The following is a 26868-nucleotide window of genomic DNA, read 5'->3' on the forward strand; positions in this document are numbered from 1 at the left end:
GGTATGGCTGGGGGTAATTTATTGTATGGCTAGGGGGTGATTTACTATGGGGGTGATTTATAGTATGGCTGGGGTGTAACTTAATATGGGGGGTGATTTATAGTATGGCTGGGGGTAATTTCTGGTATGGCTGGCGGGTGATTTGCTATAGTGGTGATTTCTGATATGGCTAGGTGGTGACTTACTATGGGGGGTGATTTATGGTATGGCTGAAGGGGTGATTTACTTTAGGAGTTGATTTATGGTATGGCTAGGGGGTGATTTACTATGGGGGGTCATTTTTGCTATGGCTGGGGGGATGATTTACTATAGGGAGTGATTTATGGTATGGCTGGGGGGTGATTTATAGTATGGCTAGGGGGTGATTTACTATGGGGGGTGATTTATAGTATGGCTGGGGCGTAATTTAATATGGGGGTGATTTGTATGGCTGGGGGTGATTTTTGGTATGGCTGGGTGTGATTTACTATGGGGGGTGATTTATGCTATGGCTAGGGGGTGACTTACTATGGGGGGTGATTTATGGTATGGCTGAGGAGGTGATTTACTATAGGGGTTGATTTATGGTATGGCTAGGGGTTGATTTACTATGGGGGATGATTTATGCTATGGCTGGGGGGGTGATTTACTATAGGGGGTGATTTATGGTATGGCTGGGGGGTGATTTGTGGTATGGCTGGTGGGTTATTTACTATGGGGTGTGATTTATAGTATGGCTGGGGCATAATTTACTATGGGTGGTGATTTATTGTATAGCTGGGGGTGATTTATGGTATGGCTGGGGGGTGATTTACCATGGGGGGTGATTTTTGATATGGTTTGCGGAGTGATTTACTATGGGGGAGTGATTTATGGTATGGCTTGGGGGGGTGATTTACCATGGGGGGTGATTTATGATATGGTTTGCGGGGTGATTTACTATGGGGGGGTGATTTATAGTTTGGCTGGGGCGTAATTTAATATGGGGGGTGATTTGTATGGCTGGGGGTGATTTTTGGTATGGCTGGGTGTGATTTACTATGGGGCGTGATTTATGCTATGGCTAGGGGGTGACAAACTATGGGGGGTGATTTATGGTATGGCTCGGGAGGTGATTTACTATAGGGGTTGATTTATGGTATGGTTAAGGGGTGATTTACTATGGGGGGTGATTTATGGTATGGCTGGGGGGGTGATTTACTATAAGGGGTGATTTATGGTATGGCTGGGGGGTTATTTACTATGGGGTGTGTTTTATAGTATGGCTGGGGCGTAATTTACTATGGGTGGTGATTTATTGTATAGCTGGGGGTGATTTTTGGTATGGCTGGGGGGTGATTTACTATGGGGGCTGATTTATGCTATGGCTAGGGGGGTGATTTACTATAGGGGTTTATTTATGCTATGGCTGGGGGGGTGATATACTATAGGGGGTGATTTATGGTATGGCTGGCAGTGATTTATGGTATGGCTAGAGGGTGATTTACTATGGGGGGTGATTTATAGTAAGGCTGTGGCGTAATTTAATATAGGGCGTGATTTATTGTATGGCTGGGGGTGATTTTTGGTATGGCTTGGGGGGGATTGACTATGTGGGGTGTCTTAAGCTATGGCTTGGGGGTGACTTACTATGGGGGTGATTTATGGTATGGCTGGGCGGTGATTTACTATAGGGGTTGATTTATGGTATGGCTAGTGGGTGATTTACTATGGGGGGTGATTTATGCTATGGCTGGGGGGGTGATTTACTATAGGGGTTTATTTATACTATGGCTGGTGGGATGATATACTATAGCGGGTGATTTATGGTATGGCTAGGGGGTGATTTTCTATGGGGGGTGATTTATAGTATGGCTGGGGGTGATTTTTGATATGGCTGGGGGGTGATTTACTATGTGGGGTGTCTTATGCTGTGGCTAGGGGGTGACTTACTATGGAGGGTGATTTTTGGTATGGCTGGAGAGGTCCTTTACTATAGGGGTTGATTTATGGTATGGCTGGGGGGTTATTTACTATGGGGTGTGTTTTATAGTATGGCTGGGGCGTAATTTACTATGGGTGGTGATTTATTGTATAGCTGGGGGTGATTTTTGGTATGGCTGGGGGGTGATTTACTATGGGGGCTGATTTATGCTATGGCTAGGGGGGTGATATACTATAGGGGGTGATTTATGGTATGGCTGGCAGTGATTTATGGTATGGCTAGGGGGTGATTTACTATGGGGGGTGATTTATAGTAAGGCTGTGGCGTAATTTACTATGGGGGGTGATTTATTGTATGGCTGGGGGTGATTTTTGGTATGGCTTGGGGGGATTTACTATGTGGGGTGTCTTATGCTGTGGCTAGGGGGTGATTTACTATAGGGGGGTGATTTGTGGTATGGCTAGGGGGTGATTTACTATAGGGGGGTGATTTGTGGTATGGCTAAGGGGTGATTTACTTTGGGGGTGATTTATGGTATGGCTAGGGGGTGATTTACTATGGGGGGTGATTTATAGTATGGCTGGGGCGTAATTTAATATGGGGGTGATTTGTATGGCTGGGGTGATTTTTGGTATGGCTGGGGGTTGATTTATTATGGGTCGTGATTTATGCTATGGCTAGGGGGTGACTTACCATGGGGAGTGATTTACGGTATGGCTGGGAGTGATTTACTACAGGAGTTTATTTATGCTATGGCTGGGGGGTTGATTTACTATAGGGGGTGATTTATTGTATGGCTGGGGGGTGATTTATGGTATGGCTAGGGGGTGATTTACTATGGGGGGTGATTTATAGTATGGCTGGGGCGTAATTAAATATGGGGGGTGATTTATTGTATGGCTGGGGGTGATTTTTGGTATGGCTGGGGGGTGATTTACTATGTGGGGTGTCTTATGCTATGGCTAGGGGATGACTTACTATGGGGAGTGATTTATGGTATGGCTGGGGGGGTGATTTACTATAGGGGTTAATTAATGGTATGGCTAGGAGGTGATTTACAATGGGGGATGATTTTGTGCTATGGCTGGTTGGGTGATTCACTATAGGGGTTTATTTATGCTATTTTTGGGGGGATGATAAACTATTGGGGTGATTTATGGTATGGCTGGGGTAATTTATTGTATGGCTAGGGGGTGATTTACTATGGGGGTGATTTATAGTATGGCTGGGGTGTAACTTAATATGGGGGGTGATTTATAGTATGGCTGGGGGTGATTTCTGATATGGCTGGCGGGTGATTTGCTTTAGTGGTGATTTCTGATATGGCTAGGTGGTGACTTACTATGGGGGTGATTTATGGTATGGCTGAAGGGGTGATTTACTTTAGCAGTTGATTCATGGTATGGCTAGGGGGTGATTTACTATGGGGGGTCATTTTTGCTATGGCTGGGGGGATGATTTACTATATGGAGTGATTTATGGTATGGCTGGGGGCTGATTTATAGTATGGCTAGGGGGTGATTTACTATGGGGGGTGATTTATAGTATGGCTGGGGCGTAGTTTAATATGGGGGGTGATTTGTATGGCTGGGGGTGATTTTTGGTATGGCTGGGTGTGATTTACTATGGGGGGTGATTTATGCTATGGCTAGGGGGTGACTTACTATGGGGGGTGATTTATGGTATGGCTGAGGAGGTGATTTACTATAGGGGTTGATTTATGGTATGGCTAGGGGTTGATTTACTATGGGGGGGTGATTTATGGTATGGCTGGGGGGGTGATTTACTATAGGGGGTGATTTATGGTATGGCTGGGGGGTGATTTGTGGTATGGCTGGGGGGTTATTTACTATGGGGTGTGATTTATAGTATGGCTGGGGCATAATTTGCTATGGGTGGTGATTTATTGTATAGCTGGGGGTGATTTTTGGTATGGCTGGGGGGTGATTTATGATATGGTTTGCGGGGTGATTTATAGTATGGCTGGGGCGTAATTTAATATGGGGTGTGATTTGTATGGCTGGAGGTGATTTACTATGGGGCGTGATTTATGCTATGGCTAGGGGGTGACAAACTATGGGGGGTGATTTATGGTATGGCTAGGGGGTGATTTACTGTGGGGGGTGATTTATGCTATGGCTGGGGGGGGTGATTTACTATAGGGGGTGATTTATGGTATGGCTGGGGGTTATTTACTATGGGGTGTGTTTTATAGTATGGCTGGGGCGTAATTTACTATGGGTGGTGATTTATTGTATAGCTGGGGGTGATTTTTGGTATGGCTGGGGGGTGATTTACTATGGGGGCTGATTTATGCTATGGCTGGGGGGGTGATTTACTATAGGGGTTTATTTATGCTATGGCTGGGGGGGTGATTTACTATAGGGGTGATTTATGGTTTGGCTGGGGGGTGATTTACTATGGGGGCTGATTTATGCTATGGCTGGGGGGGTGATTTACTATAGGGGTTTATTTATGCTATGGCTGGGGGGGTGATTTACTATAGGGGGTGATTTATGGTATGGCTGGCGGTGATTTATGGTATGGCTAGGGGGTGATTTACTATGGGGGGTGATTTATAGTAAGGCTGTGGCGTAATTTACTACGGGGGGTGATTTATTGTTTGGCTGGGGGTGATTTTTGGTATGGCTTGGGGGGGATTGACTATGTGGGGTGTCTTAAGCTATGGCTTGGGGGTGACTTACTATGGGGGTGATTTATGGTATGGCTGGGCGGTGATTTACTATAGGGGTTGATTTATGGTATGGCTAGGGGGTGATTTACTATGGGGGGTGATTTATGCTATGGCTGGGGGGGTGATTTACTATAGGGGTTTATTTATGCTATGACTGGGGGTTTGATTTACTATAGGGGGTGATTTATGGTATGGCTGGGGTGTGATTTATGGTATGGCTAGGGGGTAATTTATTATGGGGGGTGATTTATAGTATGGCTGGGGCGTAATTAAATATGGGGGGTGATTTATTGTATGGCTGGAGGTGATTTTTGATATGGCTGGGGGGTGTTTTACTATGGGGGGGTGATTTATGCTATGTCTGGGGGGGTGATTTACTACAGTGGGTGATTTATGGTATGGCTAGGGGTGACTTACTATGGGGGGTGTTTTATAGTATGGCTGGGGTGTAATTAAATATGGGGGGTGATTTGTATGGCTGGGGGTGATTTTTGGTATGGCTGGGGGGTGATTTACTATAGGGGTTGATTTATGGTATGGCTAGGGGGTGATTTACTATGGGGGTGATTTATGGTATGGCTGGGGGGGCTGACTTACTATAGGGGTTTATTTATGCTATGGCTGGTGGGGTGATATACTATAGGGGGTGATTTATGGTACGGCTGGGGGTGATTTTTGGTCTGGCCGGGGCTGTGATTTTCTATAGGGGTTGATTTATGCTATGGCTGGGGGGCTGATTTACTATAGGAGGTGATTTATGGTATGGCTGGGGGGTGATTTATGGTATGGCTAGGGGGTGATTTTCTATGGGGGGTGATTTATAGTTTGGCTGGTGCGTAATTTAGTATGGGGGGTGATTTGTATGTATGGTGGTGATTTTTGGAATGGCTGGGGGTGATTTGCTATGAGGGGTGATTTATGCTATGGCTAGGGGGTGACTTACTATGGGGGGTGATTTATGGTATGGTTGGGGAGGCGATTTACTATAGGGGTTGATTTATGGCATGGCTAGGGGGTGATTTACTATGGAGGGTGATTTATGCTATGGCTGGGGGGGTTGATTTTCTATAGGGGTTTATTTATGCTATGGCTGGGGGGGTGATTTACTATAGGGGGTGATTTATGGTATGGCTCGGGCGTAATTTACTATGGGTGGTGATTTATTGTATAGTTGGGGGGGATTTTTGGCATGGCTTGGGGGTGATTTACTATGGGGGGTGATTTATAGTATGGCTAGCGGGTGACTTACTATGGGGGGGTGATTTATGGTATGGCTGGGGAAGTGATTTACTATAGGGGTTGATTTATGGTATGGCTAGGGGGTGATTTACTATGGGGGGGTGATTTATGTTATGGCTGGGGGGTGATTTACTATAGGGGTTTATTTATGCTATGGCTGGGGGATGATATACTATAGCGGGTGATTTATGGTATGGCTAGGTGGTGATTTATGGTATGGCTAGGGGGTGACTTACTATGGGGGGTGATTTTTGGTATGGCTGGGGAGGTCCTTTACTATAGGGGTTGATTTATGGTATGGCTAGGGGGTGATTTACTATGAGGGGTGATTTATGGTATGGCTGGAGGGTGATTTACTATGGGGGGTGATTTATGCTTTGGCTGGGGGGGTGATTTACTATAGGGTTTTATTTATGCTATGGCTGAGGGGATGATTTACTATAGGGTATGATTCATGGTATGGCTGGGGGTTGATTTATGGTATGGCTAGGGGGTGATTTATAGTATGGCTGGGGCGTAATTTAATATGGGGGTGATTTGTATGGCTGGGGTGATTTTTGGCATGGCTGGGGGGTGATTTACTATGGGTCGTGATTTATGCTATCGCTAGGGGGTGACTTACCATGGGGAGTGATTTATGGTATAACTGGGGAGGTTATTTACTATAGGGGGTGATTTATGGTATGGCTAGGGGTGATTTACTATAGGGGGTGATTTATGCTATGACTGGGGTGGGTAATATACTATAGGAGTTTATTTATGCTATGGGTGGGGGGGTGATTTATGGTATGGCTGGGGGTAATTTGTGGTATGGCTGAGGGGTTATTTACTATGGGGTGTGTTTTATAGTGTGGTTGGGGCGTAATTTACTATGGGTGGTGATTTATTGTATGGCTGGGGGGTGATTTTTGGTATGGCTGGGGGATGTGTAACATACCTGGCGGCGTCCTTGCATGGTGGTCCATCTCCCACTGTGCAAGAGCGCGCACTTGATCTCCAGTCCAGAATGTCTCTCTGGCTTCCCTCCATGCTGTCTGTTTGTGTCTGTTTCTGCTGCTTAAGGGCGGCGCCCGATCACTTCCTGCTTTTTTGTACCTGCTGTGGGTCACACCCCTTGTGCGTCCTCAGCCTATTGCTGTCTGTCACCTGGTATATAGCTCAGCTGCTCCCATCTATTCCTGCCTGAGCACAGTGTTTCATTCAGTGTGTGCTTGCACTCTGAAGGTGCCAGGTCCCGTTCTGTGTTCTCTTGTCTGCCTATCCTGGAGGCTGTATTTCCAGGCCTGTCTGAACACGCTCCTAGCCTGTTCCTCCTGCCTTCTAGGGGCCGATTACCTAGACCCGTTCCTGTATCTTGTCTGACCTGTCTGAACACGCTCCTAGCCTGTTCCTCCCGCCTTCTAGGGGCCGATTACCTAGACCCGCTCCTGTATTTTGTCTGTCCTGTCTGAACTCGCTCCTTGCCTGTTCGTCCTGCCTCTCTGGGGGCCGTATTCCCAGACCCGCTCCTGTATTCTGCTGCAGTGTCGGTCTCCTCCGTACACTCAGTTCCAGTCTGAACTCTCTCCTATCCTTTACCTGTTTTGCCTCTATGTCCGTTCCCTTCCTTTTTCTGCAGAGTCTGAACTCGTACCTAACTCCTGCTTGTTGTCTCTGTACTCCCGTTTGTGAGTTTGTGGTCCACTCGCTACTTCTCTGCTAGTACCCTGTGGGTGTCTGGCTCTGCCTTTCCCTTCCTGTCTGTTCCGTGTGAACAGAGCCCTGTCCCCCCTACTCAGCCTAGCCTGCTCTGACTCCTTTGCTCACCGCTCCGGCGGTTCTAGCCTGCTCTGACTCCTTTGCTCACCGCTCCGGCGGTTCTAGCCTGCTCTGACTCCTTTGCTCACCGCTCCGGCGGTTCTAGTCTGCTCTGACTCCTTTGCTTACCGCTCCGGCGGTTCTAGCCTGCTCTGACTCCTTGCTCACTGCTCCGCAGCCTTGCTCCGCTCTGACCCTTTTGCTCACTGCTCCGGCAGCCTTGCTCCGCTCTGACCCTTTTGCTCACTGCTCCGGCAGTCCTGTCCTGCCCTGCTTCTGCCCGCTGCTCCGGCAGTCCTGTCCTGCCCTGCTTGTGCTCGCTGCTCCTGCAGCCCCGTCCTGCTCTGTTCTTGCCCACCGCTTCGGGCGTTCCCTCTCTGCTGTGGTTGTCTACCGCATCTGCGGTTCTGTGACCCAGTCTGTACTGGGTCTTAACCTTTCTGTGCTCCAGCCCGTCCTTTCGGCCAGTACCTCCCTGCCTGCATACTCGCCTGTATCCACCCATCTGCATACCTGCCGTGTTTGCTTACATCCACCAGTCTGTGCCAGCCTAACCTGCCTGTTCCTGAGTCCCAGTGTGTACTGGGTCCTATCCCGCCTGTGTTCCTACCTGCTAGTGCCTCCCTGTCTGCACTCTAGCTGCGCTTGCCTTTACCCGCCTGCCTGCATACCAGTCGTGCCTGCCTATACCCTCCAGTCTGTGCGCCAGCCTAACCAGCCTGTTCCAGTAATCCCTGTGTGGGTCAACCCCCGTGTCCGGAGTTTGACCTGGAGTAGCACCTGGTCCCTCTGCCCGGTTTCTCCCTGGTGCACTGGCGTCGTATGCCGTCGTGCCATCTTGGTCGGATCGGCCAGATACTTAGTCACGCCCCTCCAGGCACTCTCCGGTTCATGGTCCAGTGGAACCACAACACCCGCACACGCCAGTCAGTCCGGGCGTGTGCATAACAGGATGATTTACTATGGGGGGTGATTTATGGTATGGTTGGGGGGTTATTTACCATGGGGGTGATTTATGGTATGGCTGGGGGGTGATTTACTATGTGGGGTGATTTACTATAGGGGTGGTTTATGATATGGCTGGGGGTGATTTACTATAGGGGTAGATTTATTGTATTTATGGGGATTTATTGTATGGCTGGGCGTGATATACTATGGGTTTGATTTATGGCATTGCTGGGGGTGACTTATGATATGGCTGGGGGGAGATTTATGGTATGGCTCGGGGGGTGATTTACTATAGGGGTAGATTTATTGTATTTATGGGGGGATTTATTGTATGGCTGGGGGTGATTTATGGCATGGCTCGGGGGAGATTTATTGTATGGTTGGGGAAGATTTTCTATGGGGGGTGATTTACTATAGGGGTGATTTATTGTATTTATGGGGGGATTTATTGTATGTCTGGGGGTCATATACTATGGGGGTGATTTACTATGGGGGGTGATTTATGCTATGGCTAGGGGTGATTTAATATGGGGGTTGATTTATGCTATGGCTAGGGGGTGATTTAATATGGGGGTTGATTTATGCTATGGCTAGGGGGTGATATACTATGGGGGTAATTTATGGTATGGCTTGGGGGTGATTTACTATCTAGTCGGAATGTGGCCAGACGTGTACAAGTCACATACTTGTTCAAGGCAGAATCCTAAAAGTGTGCAGTGCATGTGCTGTGAGAATTCAGAAGCATGCAGTCACATAGAGTGACTGCAGACTTTAATCTCAAACCTGGACAAGCCCTTTAATTATAAAATTAAGCCTTGTAGCCAATCCTAACTGTGTGTAATATACTCGCTGTCAGGATTCAGCTCTGCTTGCGGGTTCCAGCAGCCATCACATGGATACCTCACTCATATGCCATTTTCATACTTACGGTCATGTGACAACTCGCTTCTCTTTCTGCTTCTCTCAGTTTTTCACTGAACATTGAGAGAATTAGGCAGAGCAGCTCGTCGGCACGTGACTAAGTGTGCAAATCGCATATGTACTTAGGGGGAGGGGGGCGCCAAACTGAACTGTTACCCCGGGTGCCAAAAAGCCTAGATACACCTCTGTGGAAGATGGGGCCCAAGCGCCCATTGCCACTTCTCTCTTCTGTAGGTAATAGTGACCTTTGAATACAAAATAATTATTTAACAAAACATATTCCAAAAGAATCATGAGAAAATCCACAAGAGATTCATCCAAACCCAGGCTGATAGAAAAAACCTAGTAGCGGAAAATCCATATTCATATGAAATTCAAGTATATAATGATTCTACATCACATGTGATGAGAAACATATCCAAATCAACATGAATATTATCCAATCTCTGTAAAACTTCTGTACTGTCTTTTATGAAAGATGGAAGTTCCATAGCAATAGGTTTTAGATAGTAATACAAGAAACTAGAAATTGGTTCAGATAGACTCCGATTGCCTGAGACAATGGGGCGTCCCGGAGGGTCTTGTAGACACTTATGGACCTTGGTGAGCAAGTATAGGGTGGGAACAGAAGGTTCGTCCACCCGTAATATGATAATAGCGGGACTGAATAAATATCATAATATATCAATGATACTAGTCATCTTCTATTGTCCAATAGGATGACCCTTCCTGACCGCAGGGGTTGGCACCGTAGAATTTGTGCAACAATAGCGCCCCCACTCACAAGTTGTCTATCCCTAAAGGATAATTAAAGATTGATCTTTCCATGCAAACAAATATCCCAAAGATCAAAGGGAAAAATAATAAATGTGCAAAACTAGTGATATAAAAATACAAAAGTATGTGTATGATAGACAATATATCAATGGGAACTAGTCTGCTCCTATTGTCGCCTATAATGACCCTTCCTGACCACCGGGGTTGGCAGTGGCACGCTAAATATAGTACGACAATGATGCCCCCACTCACAAATCGTCTATCCCTCAAAGTCCCTATAAGTCCCTGGAACCAAAAGTAAGCAATAGATTAGGGCTAATATGATAATAGTGGGATTGAATAAATATAATAACTAATCAATGATACTACGGGAATTAGTGTTCTCCTATATTCCCCTAGGGTGACCCTTCCTGACCGCAGGGGTTGGCACCTTAGAATTTGTAGGACAATGAAGCACCCACTCACAAGTCTTCTATCCCTAAAAGTCCCTGAACACCAATAGAGATGGATAGCACAGGGCTAGTATGATAGGAATGGGATTAGAAATATATATTTAAATAAATCATCCACTATAACCACATAAAAAAAATGTCTGCAGGGTATGCAAACAATATATAAGAGTAGGAGATTATCTCGAGTCCAAAATATGCATAAAGGTCAGCAAGGTAGCAATATAATATTGTATACGCTTCAATGTTGATGTATATATACAAGATATTACATCTCACAAATATGCCCATTGATTCATATGTAAATTCTTAGCCCTTCAGCGTTTCCCCACCAGATGTTGGTTCATCAGGAAATCTATGGTAAATGGTTAAATGTAGGGATGCCCTGCAGCAAACCATAATCAGGGCATCCCTACATTGATCTCTACAATTTTAATTGACTTTAATAAAGGTTACATTTAAAAAATATATATTTTTTCCAAGATTTTTTTTGCTTTTCACTATTGTTAGCTCCCTTAGAGGACTTGAAGATGCGTTCGTCCGATTACTTGTGCTATATACAGCGATGCCACAGCATCGCTGGTTATAGCAGACATGATAGTCTCCTTTGAAGCTCTGCCACAGGCAAGGTTTCAGTGGAGCTTCATAACGACAGACATGCAGTCTCGTGTTAAATGCCGCTGTGAGAGATTGACAGCGGCATTTAACAGGTTAACAATAGCAGTCAGAGCAGTGCTCCACCCACGATTGTTAACGTCAGGTCTTGGCTGTAATACACAGCCATCACCTGCTGGGTGTGGGGCGAGCTCACCCCGTGAGCCCACTTCATAGACTCGCTTCCAACTTGCACTGTACATGTGCAGCGGATGTCATTAAAGAGTTAAATCTGCAGAATATCAATTCTTTCAGCATTTTTCGTGCAGATTTCACCCATACTAATGAGTGGGGAAACATTTGGACCAAAAATGCAAGTAAAAATGCAACAAAAACTTGTGTTTTTCCTGCTGCATTTTTCCTGCCAAAAGATGCAGAAATGGTGGAGAAATTTCTGCACCAAATACTTAATGTAGGCACATACCCTTAGACAGGTTTGATGATGCCTTATTTGATGCAGCTCCAGTTGGTCTCCTCTACTATGTCACTGCTCACTTAGGCTGTGTGCCCACGTAGCGTTTTTCAAGCGTTTTTGATGCGGAATTTCCGCAGCGGAAACGCTTGGTAATCCGCACCCCATGGTCCCCAATGTGATTCCGCAAGTTCTATGCACATGCTGCGGATTTTTCCGCAGCGTTTATGCTGCGTTCAAAAATCCGCAGCATGTCATTTAATTTTGCGTTTCCGCAAGCGGAATTGTCTTTGTCCAATGCATAAAAAACGCAAGGCAATTCCGCATGTGGAAAACGCGTGATAAACGCGCGAAAAATGCGCGATAAACGCGTGCGGAATTCCGCATGCGTTTTTCCGGGAGAGGACTTGCAGAAATGAAGCAGAAATTTTCTGCTTCATAAATGCAACGTGGGCACATAGCCTTATACAGTGAAGAACGAAAAGGTAACAATGTTTTGAACTTTTGACTTTCAGGCTCCATATCTGACCATCCACTACTGCTTTGAAAGTGAGACTACTATCATTTTTTGACAATCATCTTGGCTATCTCATACATAAATTTGACTTGCAACTATTTAGCATATGATTAGTTATGCAGTCTTGTCATGTCACTGCATTGTTGCTGTTTTGCTCCTAAAAATCTAAATTTAAATTTTCATTATTTTGTAAATCCACCTTTTGCTTTCAACACTGCCTAAATCCTTCTGAGCATGCTCTCGATCAAATTCAGGCATGTCGCAATCGAAATCAGATCCCAGTTCTCTTCTACACGTTCCCAAAGTTGGTGCATACTGGTTGACTCATTTGGATATGTATACAGTTTTTTCTTCAACTTTATCCGCAAGTTTTCAATTGGATTGAGGTCTGGGGACTGTGGGGGCCAATCCAGCACATCTACTTCATTGTCATTGAACCATTTCTACCCCAATCTCGACATATGCTTCGGGTTGTTGTCCTGCTGGAACACTATGTCTTCCTTTTCATACACATAGCACTCGAGTGTACAGTCATGGCCAAAAGTTTTGAGAATGACACCAAAATTATATTTTCACATGATCTGCTGGCCTCTGGTTTTTATTAGTGTTTGTCTGATGTTTATATCACATACAGAAATATAATTGCAATCATATTATAAGTACCAATAGGTTATATTGACAGTTAGAATGAGTTAATGCAGCAAGTCAATATTTGCAGTGTTGCCCCTTCTTCTTCAAGACCTCTGTAATTCTCCCTGGCATGCTCTCAATCAACTTTTGGACCAAATCCTGACTGATAGCAGTCCATTCTTGCATAATCAATGCTTGCATTTTGCCAGAATTTGTTGGTTTTTGTTTGTCCACCCGTCTCTTGATGATTGACCACAAGTTCTCAATGGGATTAAGATCTGGGGAGTTTCCAGGCCATGGACCCAAAATCTCTATGTTTTGTTCCATGAGCCATTTAGTTATCACCTTTGCTTTATGGCAAGGTGCTCCATCATGCTGGAAAAGGCATTGTTGGGCGCCAAACTGCTCTTGGACGGTTGGGAGAAGTTGCTCTTGGAGGACATTCTGGTACCATTCTTTATTCATGGCTGTGTTTTTAGGCAAGACTGTGAGTGAGCCGATTCCCTTGGCTGAGAAGCAACCCCACACATGAATGGTTTCAGGATGCTTTACAGTTGGCATGAGACAAGACTGGTGGTAGCGCTCACCTCTTCTTCTCCGAATAAGCTGTTTTCCAGATGTCCCAAACAATCGAAAAGGGGATTCATCAGAGAAAATGACTTTGCCCCAGTCCTCAGCAGTCCACTCCCTGTACCTTTTGCAGAATATCAGTCGGTCCCTGATGTTTTTTCTGGAGAGAAGTGGCGTCTTTGCTGCCCTCCTTGAAACCAGCCCTTGCTCAAAGAGTCTCCGCCTCACAGTGCGTGCAGAAACACTCACACCAGCCTGCTGCCATTCCTGAGCAAGCTCGGCACTGCTGGTAGTCCGATCCCGCAGCTGAAACAGTTTTAAGACACGGTCCTGGCGCTTGCTGGTCTTTCTTGAGCGCCCTGGAGCCTTTTTGACAACAATGGAAGCTCTCTCCTTGAAGTTCTTGATGATGCGATAGATTGTTGACTGAGGTGCAATCTTTGTAGCTGCGATACTCTTCCCTGTTAGGTCATTTTTGTGCAGTGCAATGATGGCTGCACGTGTTTCTTTAGAGATAACCATGGTTAACTGAAGAGAAACAATGATACCAAGAACCAGCCTCCTTTTAAAGTGTCCAGTGATGTCATTCTTACTTAATCATGACTGATTGATCGCCAGCCCTGTCCTCATCAACACCCACACCTGTGTTAATGGATCAATCACTAAAACGATGTTAGCTGCTTCTTTTAAGGCAGGACTGCAATGATGTTGAAATGTGTTTTGGGGGTTAGAGTTCATTTTCTGGGCAAATATTGACTTTGCAAGTACAGTAATTGCTGTTAAGCTGATCACTCTTTGACATTCAGGAGTATATGCAAATTGCCATTACAAAAATGAAGCAGTAAACTTTGGAAAAATTACTATTTGTCTCATTCTCAATACTTTTGGCCATGACTGTACAAAGTAACTTTTCTTGTAGGATATTCACATATATCTCAGCATTAAGACCATCATCAATCCTAGTCAAGTACCCAACGCCTTTGGCTGTGAAACAACCCTATATCGTCAGGCTTCCTTCACCGAACTTGACATTTCCTTTCATTTCTCGCTTCTTTAGTCACTTTTTTCCTTGTTTCTACAAGACTCATTTGCACCCATCAGAGCCTAGTCTATTGAATTTTGTCTCATCGCTCCAAATCACCTATTTCCAATCTTCTACAGTCCTCTATTTTGCAAACTCAAGCCGACGCTTCTTATGACGATATTGAAGTCGAGGCTTCTTCACCTTTTCTCGAGCCATCACTTCAGACTTGTGTAATGTGCATCGCACAGTGCTTCCATGTATGTTTGTGATCTCACTATTGTGAAGCATACGAGCCACTTCAACTGCCTTGTTTGTTGTGCCAGAACTGATAGACCTTGTGATGAGTCGACTTGTTGACTCCGACATTTTGCCTGGACGTCCACCTCTTGGCTTTTGAATGGATGGATTTCATTTAATATTTTTCCAACTGTCATGGCACTCACATGATGCAGTTTGGCAATTTTCTTGGCCGAGAGACCGCTATCGATGAGCTGGATGATGCTGTTTCTCTTTTCTTGGGAAATCTTCTTAGCTTCTCCTCGATTCAAACCAGTGACCTTTCACTTGGGAATCAACCTAATAACACACTGAGCTATTAGGGCATGTGATAACAGGTAGTACTTTGCAGTATGCAAGAAGAAAAAGATTTTTCCATCACCAGGAGCAAAATAGTAACAATGCAGTGACATGACAAGAATCTGCATAACTAATCATATGCAAAACAGTTGCAAGTCAAATTTATGTATGAGATAGACAAAATTATTGTCTATAAAATGATGGTAGTCTCACATTCAAAGCAGTAGTGGATGGTGAGATATGGAGCCTGAAAGTCAAAAGTCCAAAACATTGTTACTAGTGATGAGCGAGCACTAAAATGCTCGGGTGCTCGAAGCTCGGGTCGAGCACATTGGAATCCTCGGGTGCTCGACCCGAGCAACGAGCCCAATGTAAGTCTACGGGAAACTCGAGCATTTTTTTGGTGGTCCCCCCCCAGCAGTCTACAGAAGGTCAAAAATTGCCCAAATCGATGGGAACGGTGCTCAATTAAACGTCAGGCAGGCAGTATATATAGGCAGACAGGCAGGCAGGGTATATAGGAGGGTGCATAAAAAACATAGCAGGGCACTTGGAACACACTAGTGCCCTCCGATTTTCATGCAACCGTCTCTATTAAAAAGCCGGCCGGCAATTCATCAGCAGCATACACCGGTACCAGACAATTTAGAACAGAAAGAATAGAGCATCACACATAGATTAGATAGATAGAAACATGTCAGTCACATATATAATAAGTACAGTGATAGTGTTGAATACTGTACTTGTCATTTAGTGTTAAAATAAAGGATTTATTAAAAAAAAAATTGGCTTGGGGTTCCCCGTAATTTTAGTCTCTAGCGGAGGTTAAGCAGATGGCTGGGGCAGATGTTTGAAGCCTGGCAAGGGGGTATTACCCAATTCTGGCACTTAGCCTCGCTCTTCCCACTGCCCTGTAGCGGTGGCAGTGGGGTAATAGGGCTGGGGTTGATGTCAGCTTATAATGCCAGCTGACATCAAGCCCAGGTTAGTAATGGAGAGGCGTCTATAAGACACCCCCAATACTAACCCCATAGTCAAAGTTAAAAAAAAATACTAACACCCAGAATAAAGTCCTTTAATTGAAATAAACACACAATTCTTTAATATTCTAAATTAAACCATACTTACAATCACGCCCATTCCAGCTGAAGTCAACGATCTCCTGCAATAAAAATAAAATAATAAACCAACCTCATCCTTACCTTTACATGGTTCCCAAGACGGCTCCAACTCTGCTACATTCACATGACAGGCTGGATCGCAGCCGAAAGCTGCCATCCAGCTTGCCATGCCGCAGACACTGAGAAGCGCAGGCATGCTTGCGCTCCTTAGTGTCTGGCTGTGACGGCATCCAGATGAGCCGAGTTCGTGTCCAATGAACTCAGCTCACCTCATGCACGTCACTGACAGCGTGGGAGAATTCTCCTGCGCTTGCAGTGAACGCAGGAGAATTCTCTCACTCTCACCGCATGCGCAGGAGAATTCTCCCACGCTGTCAGTGATGTGCATGAGGTGAGCTGAGTTCATTGGACATGAACTCTGCTCATCTGGATGCTGTCACAGCCAGACACTGAGGAGCGCCAGCATGCCTGCGCTTCTCAGTGTCTGCGGCATGGCAAGCTGGATGGCAGCGCTGGATGGCAGCTTTCTGCTGCGATCCAGCCTGTCATGTGAATATAGCAGAGCTGGCGCCATCCTGGGAACCATGGAAAGGTAAGGATGAGGTTGGTTTATTATTTTACTTTTATTGCAGAAGACATTGGCTTCAGCTGGAATGGGCGTGATGGTAAGTATGGTTTAATTTAGAACATTAAAGAATTGTGTGTTTATTTCAATTAAAGGACTTTATTCTGGGTGTTTGTGTTTTTTTTTTAACTTTGACTATGGGGTTAGTAATGGGGGTGTCTTATAGACGCCTCTCCATTACTAACCTGGGCTTGATGTCAGCTGGCATTATAAGCTGACATCAACCCCAGCCCTATTACCCCACTGCCACCTCTACAGGGAAGTGGGTAGAGCGAGGCTAAGTGCCAGAATTGGCGCATCCTATGGATGCGCCATTTCTGGGGCGGCTGAGGGCTGGTGTTTCTAGCCTGGGAGGGGGCCAATATTCATGGCACCCTTCCTGGGCTATTAATATCAGCCCCCAGCTGTCTGCCTAGCCTTTGCTAGCTATTAAAATAGGGGGGACCCACGTCATTTTTTTGGGGGGTGCCCCATTTTAATAGCTGGTAAAGGCTAGGTATTCAGCTGGGGGCTGATATTAGTAGCCTGGGAAGCTCTTTGGGTATTACCCCCTTCCCAGGCTTCAAACATCTGCCCCAGCCATCTGTTTAACCTCCCCTAGAGACTAAAATTACGGGGAACCCTACGCCAATTTTTTTTTTAATAAATCCTTTATTTTAACACTAAATGACAAGTACAGTAACCAACACTGTCACTCTACTTATTATATATGTGACTGACATGTTTCTATCTATCTAATCTATGTGTGATGCTCTATTCTTTCTGTTCTAAATTGTCGGGTACCGATGTATGCCACTGAAGAATTGCCGGCCGGCTTTTGTAAAGAGACGGGTGCATGAAAACACTATTATTTTTTTTTTTTTAATAAATCCTTTATTTTAACACTAAATAAAAGTACAGTAACCGACACTGTCACTGTACTTATTATATATGTGACTGACATATTTCTATCTATCTAATCTATGTGTGATGCTCTGTTCTTTCTGTTCTAAATTGTCGGGTACCGATATATGCCGCAGCTGAATTGCCGGCTTTTCATGTTTCACTGTGAGCACTGTTCCCATCGATTTGAGCAATCACTGTAATGCCACAACCACCATGGCTGTGACATTACAGTGAGTGGCAGACAATCCCTGCATGACTGGTGCTCTAAATTGCGCCAAACATGCAGGACGGGGACCCGAGCTCCCGCCCGAGCATCTCGAAAGTACTCGGCGAGCTCCGAACATCTGGAGTACTGAGATGCTCGGGCGAGTACCGAGCAGTGGCGAGCATGCTCGCTCATCACTAATTGTTACCCTTTTGCTCATCACTGTATAAATAAACTAAATGAAAGCTGCTCTATGATTGACTGCTATGGCAGCAAAGACAGGATTTCTTTTAGACAAGTCTTCATACAGTACATATCTTTAACTGCATAGGAGGACATACAAAGAGGCTGAAGCTGGGTGGTGAGGGGAAAAGTCCTAGCTGCCAGGAGGGATTTGATAGGTGATGAGGTCATCTTACAGTTCACATGATGTCAGACTGACTTCCTGTCAACACATTAGAGCATGTACTGGAATAGTTGTCAGACTGGAGATCACATAACCTAATTCCCTATAATGAAGGTGGGATGAAATAAACTACTTCTGGACGACCCATAGATTATACATTTCTGGGCAGTCAGCTCATTACTCTGTACTGACGTTCTAAAACATCAAAGGAGTGTAATAAGCAGTTTGCACAAGATCGTGAACCTGTGGGGTGGGGAGCAGGCTCTCATACACAGCCAGACTTTTCAGACAGAAGTTAGAACATGGGTTATTACCATACTTGCCGTTGTGCTCAAAAGTTTACATACCCCGGTAGAGAAAACACAGTGGTTTGACAATAAATGGCTTCACCCAACCAATAACCATGAGTGGAAAAAAAGTTTTTTGTTATCATTCATATTCTCTGAAACAAGGTGTGAGTGCAACACAGATGGTAAAGGGAAAGGGAGCCCAGACACTAGGGAAAGGGGGAAGAGGTGACCTCCTAATCTGGACTAGCGTCACCCTGTCTCCCCCTAACGTCCCTATGCAGCCTCCGCAGCTGTCGCTGATCACGTGCCTCTCCCTACTATCCCTGGCGTAAGGCTAAAGCTGCGGGGGAAGGAGGTGAGCACTAGTCAACCTCCACTAGAATTTTAAAGACAAAAGGGGAAGACAACACATGCAATAATAACTTAGCTTTAGAAGAACTCCAACAGGGCACACAGCCTAAAGACTCCAAAGAGGACATGATGCTGCTTCAGCCAAGTTCCAAGTAGAAATGAGTATAACTGGCGACGCCCACCTAGACACACCAGGTATATATACACCCAGACTAAAGGGAGGTAGTCGCTGGGTCCTAAACACAGCCTCCTATCTAGGCAGCTGTCTGCATTGCCAAACGTGGAGACCTCCAGCAAACCACAGCAGGGCGACTGTCTGTCACCTCTTACACACCCGTGACACAAGGCCAAGAAAGGAAAAATTCTGCCAGCTTATGTAAACTTTTGAGCACAACTGTACCATCTCCATGGCTGTATACACAGAGGTAAACCAGCACTTTTGTATACTGATTAAGAAGAAGAGATTAGAAAGCGCTGACCGTGCTGCCTCCTCCAGATCCAGGAAACATGTGATCGCTAGGTGTAGGGTAGGAACAGGAGCTGCTTGGTTGTAAGGTCTTTTAAGGCCTTATGGAGGCATATTGTGTAATATCTGAAACAAAAAATGAAAAAAGCAAAAATAAAATAGAAAACGATCAAAGGCCTTTTTGTAAAACTACAATAATGTTTATTAGTAACAATAATCAATCACAGGGCATGGAAGTGAGAGGAACACAGTACAAATTGCTATGCATAAGAACGCGCAGCAGTGAAGATACATAGTAAGAGCAATAAGTTAAACAGTATAATTTGTATATATGTGTACACCCCGTACAGTATATATCCAGGAATCAATAAATCTAAGATTGAACCAATATACAGTACAGACCAAAAGTTTGGACACACCTTCTCATTTAAAGATTTTTCTGTATTTTCATGACTGAAAATTGTACATTCACATTGAAGGCATCAAAACTATGAATTAACACATGTGGAATTATATACTTAACAAAAAAGTGTGAAATAACTGAAAATATGTCTTATATTCTAGGTTCTTCAAAGTGGCCACCTTTTGCTTTGATGACTGCTTTGCACACTCTTGGCATTCTCTTGATGAGCTTCAAAAGGTAGTCACCGGAAATGGTTTTCACTTCACAGGTGTGCCCTGTTAGGTTTAATAAGTGGGATTTCTTGCCTTATAAATGGGGTTGGGACCATCAGTTGTGTTGTGCAGAACTCTGGTGGATACACAGCTGATAGTCCTACTGAATAGGCTGTTAAAATTTGTATTATGGCAAGAAAAAAGCAGTTAAGTAAAGAAAAACAAGTGGCCATCATTACTTTAAAAAATGAAGGTCATTCAGTCCGAAAAATTGGGAAAACTTTGAAAGTGTCCCTAAGTGCAATTGCAAAAACCATCAATCGCTACAAAGAAACTGGCTCACATGAGGACCGCCCCAGGAAAGGAAGACCAAGAGTCACCTTTGCTTCTGAGGATAAGATTATCCGAGTCACCAGCCTCAGAAATCGCAGGTTAACAGCAGCTTAGATTAGAGACCAGGTCAATGCCACACAGAGTTCTAGCAGCAGACACATCTCTTCAACAACTGTTAAGAGGAGACTTTGTGCAGCAGGCCTTCATGGTAAAATAGCTGCTAGGAAACCACTACTAAGGACAGGCAACAAGCAGAAGAGACTTGTTTGGGCTAAAGAACACAAGAAATGGACATTAGACCAGTGGAAATCTGTGCTTTGGTCTGATGAGTCCAAATTTGAGATCTTTGGTTCCAACCACCGTGTCTTTGTGCGACGCAGAAAAGGTGAACGGATGGACTCTACATGCCTGGTTCCCACTGTGAAGCATGGATCAGAAGGTGTGATGGTGTGGGGGTGCTTTGCTGGTGACACTGTTGGGGATTTATTCAAAATTGAAGGCATACTGAATCAGCATTGCTACCACAGCATCTTGCAGCGGCATGCTATTCCATCCGGTTTGCGTTTAGTTGGTGTCACGCTGTCTCTGTATACTGGAGGTAGGGGGACTAAGCTGACCCTAAGCTGGGGCCCTGACTAATCCCTCAACCTGGAGGTACTGTTAAAGGTACAGAGGTCCAGGCCGCCAGCGTAACCCCTACCTCCTGAGGATCCCTGCACCTAAGTAATCTAGTCCTGAGAAGGACCCCAATCACAACAAAAGGGGACAAGTAATAATATGCCCACACACAGTACTTAGACGAATGAGACAGTACAAGGGAAAAACCAAAACCACCTTGCATACAAAAACTACACAACTACAACAGAGGGAACACCAACGGGAAAGGAGATAAATGATAAAGCGATGAAGGGAAAAAACACTCCAAATGCACTTAGCTCTGAAACTCCAAATACCACGATCCGCTCTGTTAGTCTGCATGAAATGCCTTCACCGACACTTCCCTAACAGACCAGCAGGCATTTGAAGGAGTCTCACTACAGCAGCATTGATTGCAGCTGGGCGAGGCTGGACCTCATCTAGCACAGAGAGAGAGAGAATTAACTCCCTCACTGCCGAAAAACACAAAGCACCAAAAAGTCAGCTGCGAGAAGTCAGGCTGTGTAATCGTGACGATCTTCGTGGCAACACACCCGTGACAGTACCCCCCCTTCTACGAGGGGCCTCCGGACCCTCAGGGCCAGGTTTATCCGGGTGAGTCGTGTGGAAGGCCCGAACTAATCGGTCTGCGTTAATATCCGACGCAGGAACCCACATCCTCTCCTCAGGACCATACCCTTTCCAATGAACCAGGTACTGAAGGGACCGGCGATTAAAGCGTGAATCGATGACCCTCGATACCTGGAACTCCAAGTTACCCTTGACCACCACTGGAGGGGGAGGTAAAGGTGACGGTACCACCGGCGCCACATACCTCTTAAGCAACGATCTGTGGAACACGTTGTGAATTTTAAACGTAGGGGGGAGGTCAAGACGGAATGCCACCGGATTAATAATAGAACTGATTCTGTACGGCCCGATGAACCTGGGACCCAGTTTCCAGGAGGGAACCTTAAGTTTTATATTCCTGGTAGACAAGCATACCCGATCGTTCACACTTAGGTCCGGACCAGACACTCTCCTCCTATCAGCCATACATTTGTATCGGTTCCCCATAGTATTCAGATTCTTCAGCACCCCTCTCCATACTGAAGCGAGTGATGAGGAAAATCTTTCCACCTCAGGAACCCCCGAAGAGCCCCCCCTACTGAAAGTACAAAACTGGGGGTGAAAACCATATGCCCCAAAAAACGGGGACTTACCAGTGGACTCACTCCGCCTATTATTAAGAGCAAACTCTGCCAGAGGTAAGAAAGAAGACCAGTCCTCCTGGTTCTCTGACACAAAACACCGGAGATATGTCTCCAAGCTCTGGTTCATACGTTCCGTCTGACCATTGGTCTGAGGATGAAAAGCCGATGAGAACGACAAATGCATACCCCGCCGTGCACAAAACGCCTTCCAGAACTTGGACACAAACTGAGACCCCCGATCAGACACCACCTTGGAGGGTACCCCGTGAAGCCTCACAATCTCCCCAATGAACACCTGCGCAAGAGTTTTAGCATTAGGGAGAGCCGGAAGAGCGATAAAATGTGCCATCTTGCTGAACCTGTCCACTACAACGAGTATGACCGTTTTACCCGAAGACGGAGGGAGGTCCGTAATAAAGTCCATAGACAGATGAGTCCAAGGACGCTCCGGGATCTTCAAAGGTAAGAGGGCCCCAGACGGACGGGTATGTGAGGTCTTAGAGCGCGCACAAACCCAACAGGACGCGACAAAAGTTACCACCTCCTTATGTAAGTTAGGCCACCAAAACCGACGCGAGAGGAGATCCACAGTTGCTCTACTCCCCGGGTGTCCTGCAAAAACTGAGTTATGGTGTGCCTCGATCACCTTTTGTCGCAACTGATCTGGAACAAACAGTCTCCCCGGAGGTCCAACAGGGGCGTCCCCCTGAGCCTCCAATACCTCCTCCTCCAGCTCAGAGCATACTGCCGAAACCACCATCCCCTCCTGAAGGATAGGAATCGGGTCGTCCGTATTCCCGGCCCCAGGGAAACTACGAGATAAGGCATCTGCCTTTACATTTTTTGACCCAGGACGATATGTAACGACAAAATTAAACCTGGTAAAAAACAATGACCACCTAGCTTGTCTGGGATTCAGACGTTTCGCGGACTCCAGATATAGCAGGTTCTTGTGATCGGTGATGACGGTGACCGGATGGACTGCCCCCTCCAAAAAATGGCGCCACTCCTCAAAAGCTAACTTAATGGCCAAGAGTTCCCTATTGCCGACATCGTAATTCCTCTCAGCGGACAACAATTTTTTAGAGAAAAAGGCGCACGGATGCCACTTACCAGGGGACGAACCTTGTGACAATACTGCTCCCACCCCTACCTCGGAAGCGTCTACCTCTACAATGAATGGCTGTGACGCATCCGGTTGAATGAGTATGGGTGCCGAGGCAAAACATTTTTTCAAGGAGGAGAATGCTTGACAAGCCTTGTCAGACCACCTAGAAAAATCCGTCCCCTTTTTAGTCATGTCTGTGAGAGGCTTAACCATGGACGAGAAATTACGAATGAACTTCCGGTAATAATTAGCAAACCCCAGGAAACGTTGTAGTGCCTTAAGATTCTCTGGCCGATCCCACTCAAGAACTGCCCGCACTTTCCCAGGGTCCATACGAAAACCGGACGCTGAAACCAGGAAGCCTAAAAACTGGAGTTCCTGTACGGCGAACACACACTTTTCCCATTTGGCATACAGTTTATTATCCCGCAAGATCTGTAACACCTGCCTAACGTGCTCCTGATGAGACACCAGATCCGGCGAGTAAATTAAGATATCATCCAGATATATGACAACAAACTGTCCCACCAGGCGGCGAAAAATGTCATTAACAAAGTGTTGGAACACCGCCGGGGCATTAGTCAGACCGAATGGCATGACAAGGTTCTCATAATGCCCCTCCGGAGTGTTAAACGCCGTCTTCCACTCATCCCCCTCCTTCATCCTAATCAGATTGTACGCCCCCCTGAGATCCAACTTAGAGAACCATTTGGCGCCCACGATCTGATTAAAGAGATCGGGAATAAGTGGGAGCGGATACGGATCTCGGACCGTAATCCGATTAAGTTCACGGAAATCCAGGCAAGGGCGTAGGCCTCCATCTTTCTTCTTAACAAAGAAGAACCCTGCAGCCACCGGTGAAGATGAAGGTCTAATATGCCCCTTAGCCAGACTTTCTGAAATATAATCCTTCATGGCCTGCCTCTCAGGACCAGAAAGGTTATACAACCTAGCTTTAGGTAACTTGGCCTCAGGGAGCAGTTTTACAGAACAGTCATACTCGCGATGAGGAGGTAGTTCCTGACACCCTTTCTCCGAGAATACATCCTCAAAGTCCGCCAGAAATGGAGGTAAGACCCAAGGAGTAACCGCACCGATTACCGTGTTCATGCAGTTTTTATTACAGAATTTACTCCATTGGCTTATCTCTCTGGTTTGCCAATTAATAACCGGGTTATGCTTAGTTAACCAAGGAAGGCCCAACACTATAGGAGTGGGAAGACCCTCCAACACGTAGCAAGACAACAGTTCTTTATGTATCGCCCCCACTTGAAGTTTTACGTCATGCACAGCTTGCAAAAAACTTCCCTGACCGAGAGGCCTGGCATCGATCGAGAATATGGGGATGGGTTTAGCCAACTCACTCAATCGCATACCTTGAACCCGGGCAAACCGAGCATCAACCAGATTAGCCCCGGCCCCACTATCCAGAAGAACAGATATCCTCTCAGTTCTCGTACCCACCACCACCTCCGCCGGTACGAGAAACTGAGACGAACCTAGGGACGAAATACCTACTCCCAGATTGCCGTCCACCACACAACCTGGGATCAACAGTTTTCCGACGACTCTTCACTCTGCAAGGGACGGGATGGACACCCCCCAATAAAATGTCCCTTTCTCCCGCAGAAGAAACACCTTCCTGTCTTATGGCGCACCACCGGTCCCCTCCCCCGAAATGATGTCCCTCCTAATTGCATAGGCTCCTCTGGACTGACCAGGGGAACCACCATATGAGGGGACCTTGTAGGAGGTGGAGTCATCACAGGGGGTAGAGTTATCCCGCACCTCTCCCGAAGCCGTCTGTCAACGCGAATAGCAAGGGCCATAGCGGCTTCCAGTGACGCGGGAGAGTCATACTGTGCCAACACATCCTGTAATTTGTCGGATAAACCTTGACAAAACTGGCTCCTAAGAGCCGGGTCATTCCACTGGGTGTCCGTGGCCCACCTACGGAACTCCGAACAGAATTCCTCCGCCGGACGATCTCCCTGCTGGATCCTACGTAACTTAAACTCAGCAAGGGAGATCCGATCTGGGTCATCATATACGAGTCCCAGAGCAGCGAAAAACCTATCCACTGACTGGAGAGCCGGGGAGCCCGGGGGAAGAGAGAACGCCCAAGATTGTGGGTCCCCTTGTAGGAGCGAGATGACAATTCCCACCCTTTGTTCTTCACTCCCCGATGACCGAGGCCGCAGCCGAAAGTACAACTTGCATGCCTCCCGGAAAACAAAAAACTTGTCCCGCCCCCCAGTGAACCTGTCAGGGAGAGCTACTTTAGGTTCTGGTCCGGCTTGCTCCTGAGGATACAAAACCTTGGACCTAACGTCCGCCAGCTCCATGGACAAACTCTGCAACTGCCGAGCTAGACCGGCTACTGGATCCATGGTAGCTGGAGAAAAACTAAGTGGTCGGTGAAAATGTCACGCTGTCTCTGTATACTGGAGGTAGGGGGCCTAAGCTGACCCTAAGCTGGGGCCCTGACTAATCCCTCAACCTGGAGGTACTGTTAAAGGTACAGAGGTCCAGGCCGCCAGCGTAACCCCTACCTCCTGAGGATCCCTGCACCTAAGTAATCTAGTCCTGAGAAGGACCCCAATCACAACAAAAGGGGACAAGTAATAATATGCCCACACACAGTACTTAGACGAACGAGACAGTACAAGGGAAAAACCAAAACCACCTTGCATACAAAAACTACACAACTACAACAGAGGGAGCACCAACGGGAAAGGAGATAAATGATAAAGCGATGAAGGGAAAAAACACTCCAAATGCACTTAGCTCTGAAACTCCAAATACCACGATCCGCTCTGTTAGTCTGCATGAAATGTTTCACCGACACTTCCCTAACAGACCAGCAGGCATTTGAAGGAGTCTCACTACAGCAGCATTGATTGCAGCTGGGCGAGGCTGGACCTCGTCTAGCACAGAGAGAGAGAGAATTAACTCCCTCACTGCCGAAAAACACAAAGCACCAAAAAGTCAGCTGCGAGAAGTCAGGCTGTGTAATCGTGACGATCTTCGTGGCGACACACCCGTGACAGTTGGACCATCATTTATATTTCAACAGGACAATGACCCCAAACATACCTCCAGGCTGTGTAAGGGCTATTTGACCAAGAGGGAGAGTGATGGGGTGCTACGCCAGATGACCTGGCCTCCAGTCATCAGACCTGAACCCAATCGAGATGGTTTGGGGTGAGCTGGACTGCAGAGTGTAGACAAAAGGGCCAACAAGTGCTAAGCATCTCTGGGAACTCCTTCAAGATTGTTGGAAGACCATTTCCGGTGATTACCTCTTGAAGCTCATCAAGAGAATGCCAAGAGTGTGCAAAGCCGTCATCAAAGCAAAAGGTGGCTACTTTGAAGAACCTAGAATATAAGACATATTTTCAGTTGTTTCACACTTTTTTGTTAAGTATATAATTCCACATGTGTTAATTCATAGATTTGATGCCTTCAGTGTGAATGTACAATTTTCATAGTCATGAAAAT

Source organism: Phyllobates terribilis, unplaced genomic scaffold (assembly GCF_046119375.1).
Source record: "Phyllobates terribilis strain yellow unplaced genomic scaffold, ASM4611937v1 Scaffold_9__5_contigs__length_417890890, whole genome shotgun sequence".
Classification (NCBI taxonomy): Eukaryota; Metazoa; Chordata; class Amphibia; order Anura; family Dendrobatidae; genus Phyllobates; species Phyllobates terribilis.